Below are 13,853 nucleotides of genomic sequence, written 5' to 3'. Positions count from 1 at the left end.
TCTTCAGGATGTCAGTGGTCAACTTTCCAGAGAACAAAAGCCATGTGTTTTAATAATAAAAATATCTAAATTAACGACATTTTAAAATTAGCCTTTATTATGGGTGATTTCACATGATCTTTGAAAAAAAAAAAAAAACCACCAAAAAACAAAACCCAAAACCTCTAGGAGTATGGTGTAACAAATTAATGATTACACTATATTAGCAATTCTTTTTGTAATTTCAGTGAAACAATTTTTTAATGTGCTATTTCAGAATCATAAAAGGAAGGGAGGAGCCTTATTACAACTATACAGGGTCGTGTATGTCATGGCTGCATCAGTCTGATTAGGCCAGTAATCCCCCGAAAAAATTACCACACAATAAAAGTGAAAGATAAGTCAGAGAAGAATTGAAATAAAAAAACCCAAAAAGAGTTGTAATGGACAAATAGAATTTGCACAAGAGTACACTAGAATACCTCAGGATAAGGAAGACAACCCTTAAAAGCAGCAGGATGCAAATTGCACCATCTGTTAAAAAAAAACCGAGCCTTTTTAAAAGTGCCTTTAGGGCTGCACATAAACACTGTCTCAAGTGCTTTTTGCAGTATGTCTATAACTGCCTAGAAATGCTTCAGAAGAACCCACTGAGACCTATAATCTCTAGTCAAAAGCAATTATTATAAATACATCTGAAAACATAGCTGAGCTTTCAAAATCTCACTACATATGTTCTACTGTATCTCAGAGGTCTCACTCTGATGTCATGATTAGACAAGAAAGTCCAAATAAATTTAAGGTATCTATCTGACTATTTTCCAAATTCCATATAAAGAACACAGCAATGCCAAGAAAAATCCAATTGTATCTTTGTCAGGGCTTTTATAAGAAAGAATTTCTACCAAGATTCAAACCAATAGTTGAATTATCTACATCTCAGTATCTAATCTGTGTTAGTGTATAGATGAAAACCAGACATAACTCTTGAGTATATATGCTGTCTAAAAATACATAGATTATAAACAAATATGCAATCACCTTATCCCTGGCCTGAATCACAATGTCAAATTCCTCAAAGTGTGATTGACAGGTAGTATGTAGGGGGAAAAAGTTATATATATATCCCCACACACTAAAGCAATCAATGCAACTATATTAAGATTTTGGAATCACAGCATCCTACCTCTGCTTGAATGTTTGGCTTCATCCTTTGAATTACTAAACATCCTAAACTGCAAGACTAAACAGGTAATAACCATGTAACCCTGTAATATTGTACTGTCATGACTATTAAGAGGCCATATGTTTTATACCGAGTTTGCACAGACTCAGAACTGAGGCTGGTCAAGCTTATTCTGTCTGAAGTTACCTCGACCTGCCTACAGCTATGTTTTACTTAGTTTAGTTGTGACAACAGCTTTTCTACTTTAGTGGGTGATGATGGATAATTTGCTTTAATTGTGTTTATCTTTCTATAGTATGAAAATAGTTTTACATAGCAGTTATAAACTCTTACTCTACATAGAATGAGATATTTATGACTACACCATAGTGATGCAATGTCAAGAAATATGAGTCTGGTACGATAACACAAGCCTTTAGAAGTGGGGACACAGGCTGCAGAGCGGAGAAGTGCATATACAGATGAAGAGGGATGTGGCACAGGTGCAGACTGGCACTGAAGACCCCACAGCTATACACAACTCATCCACAGTCAGTTATAGTAGTGCTGGACAAATCTATGGGTACCAAAGTGGACAACAGTAGCTGACATATCTAAAAGGCACCATATAGAGTGTACATCTGGATGTTATATGGTGCTGTAGACTAATGAAGAAAGAGAAAAGATGTAAAAGTGTGTTAGAAAACATACAAAAAATATCCCAACCGGATCCCACAGTGAAGAAGAAGAAACCATTAAGATGAACACTACATTCCTCTCAGTGAAGGACTGCACATGCTGACAACTCACATCATGAGCAGAATAAAACCATCAACACTGGGACCCTGAAGAGCAGAGGAAAAGTAAGTATAGCACCAGGAAAAGGACTAGAAACTAAAGAGTATGTTTATAACTATATTAACTCTATTACTGAAACATTTTCTGCATAGAATTATTGATTCTTTTTCTATATTAATTACTTTTGAGCTAAAAATTATTCCTGGACTCAAGATTTCAGTTCCACAAACAAGAAGTTTTTTAGTTTTAAGTATGATACATTTCTTCTTTGCCCATAAGCAGGATTTTGAGAGTAACAGAAGACAGCTTACAATATGTAGACCTTGTTAAGAAAGCAGTGTTTGTCTGTTGGGTGTCACTTCCTACGCTTTATTGCAGAATCAAAGTGTGCTATGTATGTGTAAATTTGGAGGGGAAAAAATATTAACTATTACTGTTTTAACATAAATTCTGAATTTCTGAAAGAGAACCAGAGGCTTTTTTTTCTATTTTATGTTGATAACATTTATAGTGAATTCTCATTATTTTAAAATACGTTTTTATTTCTGTCCCTATCCCAGACTCAGACTGGTCTTTCTCACTACAGAAACTTCTCTTGTAAAGAAACAAGAGAGAGAGTTCTTCAGAGGTTTCAACTGTATAAGTGATTGGTATTTAAATAAAAACTTCCTTTGGTAGTATATAAATCGTGATGCTTACCTGCACTCACACCATTAAAGCCACTGAGATTTGTACTCTTCTTTTCAATGAGATATCCATATTAATAACCTGTGAGTGCTGCATGTCACCACAACCAAAAAAAATCTAATCACTCTTTGTGTTTAAATTGGGTAGTTACAGTTCTGAATCATACCTTACTCAGTGCACACAACATTGATAAAGAGAGATAAAGAGAGAGCCAATGACACATAGTAATTTTTCTAAATATAAGGACACTTTTAACTCAGATGACCTCTGATATTTATGGAAATAATTTTCTAGATAATTTTCATTCTGATTGAAAATTATTTCAGAGAGGTTTCAAACTGGTGTCAACTATGAATTGTAAAATATTAGTGCATAGGTAAACTAATAGTTTGAATTCAGGTCATACATCTCTTCAGAAAGGTATTATTAGTGCAATTATATCATTACTCAATGAGAAGATGTTAGCATGAAAATTTCAATTTCAGTACTTTAAGTTAGAATTGTAAAATCAAAGAACAGCCCAGGTTGGAAGGGTCCTCCAGAGATCATCTAGTCCAGCCTTTCATGGGAAAGAGCATAGAAGAGCTTATCCAGAACCCTGTCCAATCACATCTTGAAAACTGCCAGTAACGGGGACTCCACCACATCCCTCGGGAGTTTGTTGCAGTGAATGATTGTTATCACTGTAAAAAATTTCTTTCTTATATCAAGATGAAACACATCTCGGTGAAACTTGTGTCCATTGCTCCTTGTGTTCTCCATATGGCTCCTTGTAAAAAGAGAGTCTCTGACCAATTTGTATCCACCTCTTGGGTACAGGAATACTGCGATGAGGCATCCCCTGAGCCTTCTCCGGGGAGAAAAGACCTAGTTCCTTCAGTTGTTACTATGTTTCTTCCTATACCAGATGAAACAAAATCACTGTCTGAAAAACAAAAACTATGAGAAATAAATCTATTATAAGAAACATGTGTAAAGTCTATCAAAGATTTATTAACATTAAGACTATAAATATGAGAATTACTTATAATAAAGGATTAATTATTTGAAATTCCAATAAAATTACTATTTCACCTTGTCATTTTGACTGATTTCTGCCAAATGTATCCCTTATTAAATGATTTTTTATGATGTTAGATCTCCCAGATTTCAAGTATTTTTTTCCCTCGATAAATTTTCAATGTCACGCTACTTAACCTCTCATGGCAAAGATGTATTGGAACCATTGCAACATACCTCTTTGAATCTTTGCTTGATTTCCCAATAAAGAATATCACAAATCCATTTTTCCTCTACTGTTTTACAACAACTACCTGCAATTCACATAGGTTTTGGCTGTGATTTATTTATGGAAACTGTATCTATTGTGCTACAACATCTGGTTTTCAGTCAGGTCTTGATAATACCCAGTTTTCCAGATGAGTTGATTCAAGCACTAAAGAGGTCTAATTCATTCAGTGGTCCTCTGCATTAATACAGTCTCGAGTTCAAGCTTTTTACCTTGTCTACCAATCACAAAAAGAGAGCTCAATTTGCTTTTGGCTACCTCTCATAAGAAAATATCAAACCAGTATCCATGCATCAGTAAAAATGAAATATGTTTAGTTTTAAAAAAAATTATTAAAAAATATTTATTCCTTCTCAGAATATGTTTGCTGATCTAAATATATAAACCTCATAAAAATTTATAGGTTTACAAGGAAAACTAACCAATTGCTATGCTCTTGCACATAAACAGGCTGCTGGCAGCTAATCTCTCTGATGATTATGCAAAGATGGAATTATAGTATGAATTACTGATAGGCTTATAAGCATGGGTTCTCCATTTCAGGAGACTAAATTCTTTTATGTTTTGTGACAAATGACCTACCTAGTTGTTCGGCCATGCAGTGGAACAAGCACAGAAGCTGATTTGGACTGTTGATAGTGGTGAAACTTGATTATAAAAAAACCTCATCCACCCTGAGTGCTAGCAGACTGTCTCAATATAATTAATGTTATTTCCTTTGTCTCAGCTTTGTACTTTGTTTTCATTCATCACAGCCTTAGAATATGAGGGGAAGGGAAAAAAAACTTTGATGGTGATTCTGCCAAATCATCACAAAACATATGCACGAAAATATTGGTTGAAAGGTGTAATTACAGCTACAGTCAATGAAATGTAATGAAATTGAGAATATCCTTCATCAGCCTCATAAGCTCATATATTTTTAAACTGTATGCAAGAGCTACATTAAAAATATTCCTTAGAATTAAAGAAATGTGTGTAGAAGCCAGATTTTCAAGGTCTCATATGCCTCACAGACGTCCATGGGATATTAAGTAAGGACTCAGATCCTTCTGATATGTAAAAAAAAAAATTAGCACTTCTGCTAATGACACAATAGTGCTGGGGGTTTGCTGTTCCATGGACTTCCATTTACTTCTTTCAGAATGTACTTAATTTCCTTCTTATTGTTCTATATTAACCTACTCATGTAAATAAAAACTAAAAATGAACTTCAAAAATTTTCAAAGAACCTGAGGTTGCCATTCATATATCAAGTATTTTCTGTCACTCAAACAGAGTTGTCAAACTCCAAACTCAGTTGGAGTTGATCAAGGAGGAATTTTTCATGGCCTCAAAGGAAAAAACACAGAAAATTACACAAAAACCATGTTGAATATTGAAGACTTGATAGGTAAGCTATGGCAGACATAAATTTACTTCTGTGTTATGAATTCTTTTTTTTAATCACGCTTTTCAAGAGCAAGGGAGCAAGAGAGGAGGGAGATTCCCAGGAAGATGGTAATTTCGTTAGATGTTGTATCAAAATCTATATGCAAGAGGTATCAAAGCTGCAGTTCATAGGATAGATACATTTTTTTTGTAGTTTTTCAGAGCTGTCTTTGCATCCAGACTACCTTTCTTTTGATATATCATTTTTGTACATGATCTTTTCAAGTGAAAGAATTAACCCTACACCCAAGTTGATTTATGCTCAGCTGTCACCCTCATCCCCCTGTTGTTGGTCGGAGGCATGGAACACAAGCCTTCTGAATTGCTCTTGAGCAATTGGTTTATTTCTGTTAGCTTTGAAGGTTGTTGTCATAGAGAGGACTTTACTTATGTAGGCCTGCAACCACATTTTTTTGCTTTAACAGGCCACAGATTTTACTAAGTCTGTAAAGCCTTATGCCTGGAGTTTTCAGATTTGTTTTGTGCAGGCTTATTTTGAACTTTTCTGGCACTTAATTTTAGCTTGACAGTTACTGTAACAGCCATTGTCCAGTAGCCTGGTGAGTATTAGCTATTTTGTTTTAGATTTGCTCAGCTTTGAACAATTTTCTATAGTAGGTGCAACATCTAGGGCTACAAAAACTTTGATTCATTTCTGTTGAGTAACAGTATTGATAAAAAGTATTTTGTGTAGAATCTATTACCCTAAAATAATGATGGGATGTAGAGGAGTAAAAGCACAGGATGATAGCAGAAGCTTTGAAAAAATGAGCACAGGACAATAACGAAAACTTCAGAGCTAAGAGCAGGTTAACAGTTGTCAGTTAATGATCATTGAAGGAGTGCAGCCTTGTGAGCTGGATAGCATTTGTTTTAGAGGAGAGCACCAAAAAGGTACTTAGATTATATAAACCACACTATGTGTAGTAAATGTAGATTTAGCATGAAATTACAGAGCAATGAAGAGAGAACGAGGTGTCCACAATGTGTCAAAACAGGAAGTAACCCCCACTACCAACATCTGGATCCCCACACCAGGATGTGTATCCTGATGAAGGAGTTGGGATGCTTACAGCTCAGTATAACAGACTCAGAAGAACATTGGTTATATAAGCAAAAACTCCTAGAAAAGATGTTGTGTTATACAAAAATTTTCGTATAACAGTGTTAAGGATATTAAGAAATTTTTTTTATTATTAATTGGATAATTTAGACTAAAGCTGTTAGTATTATGTCAGGATTACTAATAATAACTTGCATTTTGACTAGATTTATGTTTTAATTAGACTAAGAATAATTTATTAGATTCACATTAAAATGTGCTTGTTTGGCCTGCAAAGACTATACAAGTTGTGGCATAAATCTGCTTTTTGATGGGCACAAAGAAAGTTCATGCTCCCATTGTGGAATTTCATGAGCTAAGAGAGGACACTTTCTGTTCTTTCAAAATGTAAGTTTTCAGCAGGCTGTTCAGTCAAGAGAAGTATCAAAGATTTAAAGAAAGACTGTCAACAGAATTCATTAAAATGTTGAGCAAAGCAACTATATATGGGTCATTCCAACCCATATAGTAATTTTTAATGGCTATTTTAGCCCTTCAATAAAGTTATTTTTCAAAGCTTAAGGGCCATGATCCTCTGAAAATGCAGCCCATATAATGATAGTGAAACCATGTAAATTCTCACAATATATTATCTCTCAAAAATATATCTTTGGAGTACTAGCTTGACTCAGTATGTAACTCATTCTTCGACTGAGTAGGACTTGGGAAATTCCTGAGGAAAGGATGGAACCTTTTTAAGATAACAGATGTAATGATCAGACCAAGGAATTTTAGATAATATTAAATTTATTTTGCTTCTATTTCTTAACATTCCAGTTATTAAATTGATTCCTAAATTGAAAATACCCAGATTATTTTCTGACTGAAGAAATAGAAGTGCCATAAATACACTACTGGAAGCAAATTTGTTGGCTCTGAACAGCAGACTTTAATTTTCTCCATCACTTTCACAAAAAGTAATTGCATTTGTGTGTATATATACAGCACTTTTTATGAATAATGAGGTCATATACCTTTGTCTCCTTCATTTGATTAATTGCATCAGTGGCATGTCTTTGGCGAGCAAATCTTATGAACAATCCTGTGCACTATTTGTAAGTAAAATGGATTCATAGCATAAAACCAAAAAAAAAAAAAAAAAAAAAAAAAAAAAAAAAGACAGAGTAATGAGATACGAAAGGGCAAGGTAATATGTCAAAGGTCACAGGAAATGTGCTACACAGCCAGAAGCTGAATACTGATGTCTTAATCCAGTGCCTTAGCCACAACCCCATCCAATCATATTTCTACAGAGACTTTCAGAAAATCAGTTTCTAATACAATACATTCCTATTATGTAAAGAGATTTTGGTTTTTTACTTATATATGCATATTTGTTCCTTTTGCAGACAGTTTCTCGTCTATTTAGCTATTCATTCAAAAAACACTTTAGCCCAGAAATTAAATGTCTTGGTGGTTTCAGTAAACCTAGAAAAGATGAAAAGGTATATAATACAAATTCAAATCCTAAGTCAAAACTCAAATAATTTCATGATCAAGCTTCACCTGATATTCCATCAAAATGTGGAAATGAATTGCATATAATTCAAAAGCACATTGTGGTCAATTATATCAAATCCATAATTAATCATCTGTGCTGGTTGTTTTCTGCTGCTTTGGGTTTTTTGTTTGATTGAGGGGGTTTTCAGCTGGTCTAGATGTCTTAGAAAGTACCATGACCTGTATCCTGTGTTTTGTCAAAAGTTATCTGAGGACAGAATTTTTGAAAAGGTGTAAGGGAAACAAAAATGCAGATTGTATGTGGGAGACTACATCACACAGCTTGTTTTCTTGTTCCCCTTGAAAAATACCAACTCAAATCACCAATACACAATTAAACTCAGGAATATTCTATATGGTTTCCATTTGTAATGTGAATATTACACTAAGGTACCATAAATATTAGCCACGACTCACTGACATTAAACTAAAGCATAGCACTATCAATGTTTACACAGTAAATCTGTCTACAGAGCCCAAGAATTCTGATATTTACTCTTCAATCAGAAATAAAATAACGATATAGTCCATTACATAATATTTTTAAAATATATTAATAATTCATAGTATTACATTATTTTACAATTTGCAATCTCTGCTTCTCATTAATTCAGAATAATAGGATAGTCAGAAATGCAGATTCTAATTAGATGACATATTACCACCACTAGAATTCACCAAGGGAATCATATGTAAGATGCAATGATGATGGCAAATTTAGTGGTAACAGTGGGTTTAACTACAGAAAGTATATTAAATTGAGTTGATTATTTAGTACTAAGCAAACACCATTACTTATCAATCTCATGCAATTCAGTTGTGCAGATGTGCTGAAATTAAACCTAATATTCAGCTGTCTACTTGACATCTTGTCTTTCTCAAACAGAAGCTGTATTCTAAATACACATGAAAATTAATGGTGAAGAAAAGGCTGCAAATGCAAATACTATCTCTGACATCAATGATACTTTTTTAAAAGAATATGTTCTTCCCTCGGGAATTCATTACTTGGGGGAGGACATAAAGCTAACTCAGACATTTATTTAGTTAGATAAGAAATTATGTTAAGAAAACAAGTTGAGGGGAGAGGGGCAATATCTAGAGGCAACTCATCAGTAAGATTAGGGATTAAGTTATTCATAGTCCTTTCATAATAATGGTAAGGCTCATTGCTTATTTCCTCCTGGATTCATCTTGGCTCCTAGATTCAGGGAGTAGGATTCAGAAAAATCTATTTTATTTTCAGCTGTCAGAAAAAGTTTACAACCTTTCCAGAAATACTCAAGAGTAGCTGCTTTGGTGTGTGATTCTCTGTCTGTGTTGTGTCATGGGAAATTATTTTATCCAACTCTGGAAGCCATATCTGGAAAAGTTTATTCTGTCACAAGCTGATTTACAGCTAGTCCTATTGTCTAACATTTGCAGCAAGAGAGTTTATGTACTTGGCAGTACATCCCAGTTCATTCACTTTAGCACCTATGTCCAGAGTGATGATAAAATTCTTCTGCATGGCATATAGGGAGAGCAAAGTTTGTAAGATTCTGCATGGAAAAGGACCACATTATATAGATAACTTTCCTAAGGAAGCCTGCTCTATCTTCATAACAAAACAAAACAAAACAAAACAAAAACAAAAATTACAGACTAACTGGCTCCTCCTGAACATTTGACCCATTTTCAGGAGGAATTTCTCTGTGTTTATTCTCTGAAGAAAGTGTTTGACCATGGTTACTGATTTTGCTTATGGGACTTGAGATATTCTGCCAGTGCAGAAGGATAAAGCTCTGCTCACAGCAGATGGCATTACTTGTGCCCTCTAATTCCATGGAAGCCCTATGAATGTATGTATAAACTGTGTAAGAATTATTTTAATTTGGAAAATAGTAACAATAATTTAAATATAATTTTATATAATAGCTCTTCTTTTTTTTTATTACTCTAACTAGTGATCCTAATCCCATACACTCACTCAAGTTAACATTGACATCAATACAATTTTTGCTTGAATAAGAAATGTAAAGTTTGGAGAGGATATAATATTCATAAGTAAGAGAACATATCCTTTGTACAGAACTGTGAATCATAGAACAGATTTGCTGAATAGAACACATATTGCCTGCAGCTGAAGAGCTGATTATTTCTTATTCTAAACCAGATAATATTCAGTTGAGGATAACTTTAGATTTTAGAGATCAAAAAGTCATTGGGGGTTAAAGATAGGGGTTAAAATATAATAAATTAAGTATCCAGGTGAAGCAGGGACTGGATTTCTCTTTCTACTCCAGTGATGTTACTGACTAGAGCACTTAGTTTTTATACATTCTGAGCCTGGCCTGGAAACGTGATATATTTGATGCCCTCTTGAACTGAACAGAAGGAGAGAGAAAATGATGCTGTTAATGCTTCAAATCATATGCATGTATAAATGGAAAAAAAGACAAATACCTTGCTTAAGTTAAATAGCAATAGATTTGCAAGGGATTTGGAAAGTTCCACATAGTATAAGTAAGAGATCTTGTCTCTAATATCTTTACTTTGTTTGCTTTTAAATCCATTCAGCATCCCTTGGAGTAGAACAGATTGGCAATATACAGCAACCACACACTGATAGAAGTAGTTTAAATTTTTTAAAAGCTGTCTGCCTATCTACAAATGAACTACGGCTTATTTCCTAGATTCTGACATTAATGTTCTTTTCTACCTTCCTATTGCTGAATGTAGCCTTCTTAAGGCTATCTATGCTTTGGTCCCTGTTGCTATCACCATCCACAGAGGATAAAAAAGTCTTTAAGAGAAAGATAAAAGAGAAAGACAAAATTTTCTATTCTAATAGGATGCTCCTATCTTACTCCATCAGGGGCTATCTTTTATTGCAGTTATAAAAAGCTACCTCAAAACTATTATTGAAATCTAGAACATCAGTCTTTCACAAATCCGTAATATTTTCCTGACTAGTTTACTACTGTCATGTCTATGCTACAGGACTATGCTGACTGGAGGCTTTGCAGCTGAATATGGCAACTAGTTCCTTCTCCTAGTCTATTTACTTGGTTTAGGCACTAGGCAGCACAATATAACTTGTGTACTTACTTTTTCATAGTGATATCATAAGAACTGTGTAATAACCACCTTTCTCTTGAATCAACTTTCCACTCCCTACCAACTCTTACATCTTTAACACTTTCTCTTTTATATTCCAGAGTTCCCACCTCCTCATGCCACTTTCTAAAATGCTGCATTGATGCTTTTATCATGCATAAAACCAAAATAGGATATCATATTCTGTATGTTCTTCTAGTTACTAAAGCAAATGTCTTCTCTTAAAAGCATAGAATAACAGGATAATATACCTATGGCTGTAGGCTTGAACCATTCAATAGATGATGAAATAGATGAATAGATGTTTTACTTTCTTGTATTATTTCTTTTTTCAAAGGGTAAATCGAAGCATTTCACAAAAAATCTGTACGCAAATGTGTGCTTAAACTATTGTAAACCATAGCTCAAACTACTATAGAATACAGATCATGCAGAGATTATCCATCTGTGTCTCATGCCATATGCCAGTTTCTCTACTTAGTGTGTGCTAGGGAGTAGATCTATTAGAGATTAAGTCTGTAGTAAACTTTTACCAGATTATGGTCTGACATAACCAAGGCAGCAAAATGTGGTAGTTCTTGATCATGCAGATGTAAGCTTAGATCAGCAAATGTATGTTAGTCATAAATGAAGAGCTGCAGGCCCCAACACCATCTATTTTTATCTCCTCACATCAATGTATATCTTTAGGCTTATGTGTCTAGCTTTATAATTAAATTTCAGTAATCAGTATGGGGTTTATTCACACTGTCTGATGTAATCATTTGACCAGGTCATTGTGATACAACCTTATCTAACTTTTAACTTCAGACAGTTTAGACTGAGTCAGCATTGTGTCCTTCTCCTGTAGATGTTTATGTCTGAGCTAGTCATCCCACAGTGTTCATAGTTGAAATATGAAAAGATAAAAAACATCTTTAAAATAACTTTGTTTCTCCATTGACTACAAAGAGATCTTAGAATGACTAGCTCAGATATGTTTATCTATGTTCAATCAGATCAAGCCTATTCTAGGTGCCTAAATTAGTAGCCCTGTCTCCATTGGCCACCTATAGAAAGAGCTATGGCAAGAGTTTAATTCATACATGACAAATAAGAACCAAAGCCTGACCATTTCATTCTCCATTCACTTTGCAGAAAGCCTCATAAACTTCAGTCTTTATCTCAGGAATTTCAAGTTGGATACTAAAGACAACGTGAGTGCCTTCTCCACCCTCCCAGCGAATTAGAGGGCAACAGCCAATATAATCTGGTATTGATTTAGAGCCAGTTTTATGAGTATGAGGACCATAGAAATTTAAACTCATGCAAATTCATGGAATCATGGAACTGTTGGCTAGAAAAGACCTCTCTAGTTCATCCTTGTACTTGAAGCAGAGCTATCATCAACACTAGATCAAGCCTTGATTTTTTTTTTTAACAAAGTTCTGAGAAACTTCAGAGATGGAGATGCCCCAACTTCTGCTGGAAACCTGTTCTTGTGTTGCACTGCATTTGCAATCAGTATGTTTGTTATAAATGTTCTAAATTTGATTTGTAGTATTTGAAAATGAGAGGTCCAGGATATGGCAAAAATCATTAATTCGGTCAAGACAATAAAAAGTAACAACCATATTGGATTTTTAAACCACTTCAACTTTAATGAAACAAGGTGATTATAACCATGTAGATAAGAAATAAATTAATTTAGAGTATACATGCTTCTCAAAACATTGAAATACCCTTCAGATTTTAATGTTAGAGGAAGATATTGTTCCATGTACTTTCATTCCATTTTCAAGTATTTGATCAGTTATTGTTGCTCTTTAGGAACTGATTCCTCAGTTTAATATCTCAACAATGGGATGTTTTTCTGACCTTCAAACTCCTTTTTTTTTTTTTTTTTTTCCTGTTACTTATGTACATCATGTTGCTGAGCCACTGTAGTTCACATTTATTGTATCTTTTTTTTTTTTTTTCTCTTCCAGTCTTTTTGTAATTTTGGATGCTGCAAGTGCTCAAATTCCACAATGATAAGCCAAGTGTAAAACTTGATTAGACTAGATCTTTTCTTAACAGTAATCCAGAGTACAGTTTTTCACATAGTTTCACAAGAGGGAACAATTTATTTATTTGTTTATTTATTTTTTGAATGAAAGAGTATTGCAGGGAGCTTACAGGGACCCATAAGCAAATGTTTAAATGCTTGGGCATTTTAGCTTATAATTCATAACACTTAAACAAACTGTCTTGGGTTTACATAAATGTAAAACACCCGTAAGCATGCCATTCTAGGAAGTAATATGTAGAAAAATTTTATAGCCATGTGGACTAAGGATGCATCATAAGTCAGAAACAGCAGCTGTTCCCTTTGCTAGCCAAACCATTTAAGCAGCGTTTGCTCATCAGTTCATTTTTTCTCAGCATGATCCAAACACAGCGACAGAAAACAATAAGTGTCTTGGCTGACAAAAAGCCTGGGTTCGGATCTAACCACACTCTTCTGCCAAAATATAATGTTTATACCAAGTTTTGATTTTAGCTTTACTTCTCAAGAACAGTTCAGAGATTCATTCCAGTTCAAAACAAAAGAAAGCTATAGATTGGTAAGTACTATTATCTTTCAAAGATACTAAAGGGTTTTGTAGGTTCTTTTGACTTACTAGCTGCAAAGACTACTTTTTATTAAAACATGGTTTTTATAGAGACCAGCCTAGTGGAAATGAAACAGTTTCATAACATCTTTTGTGTCCATTTTGGTTAATGTGCCAAAAAAATCCTTAAGTGCTAATGGCCCAATCACCCCCTCAGTGTAGTCAATAATA

Source organism: Athene cunicularia (genome assembly GCF_003259725.1).
Source record: "Athene cunicularia isolate RWA chromosome 1 unlocalized genomic scaffold, athCun1 chr1_part1, whole genome shotgun sequence".
Lineage (NCBI taxonomy): Eukaryota > Metazoa > Chordata > Aves > Strigiformes > Strigidae > Athene > Athene cunicularia.
This window is presented reverse-complemented; position numbering follows the sequence as displayed.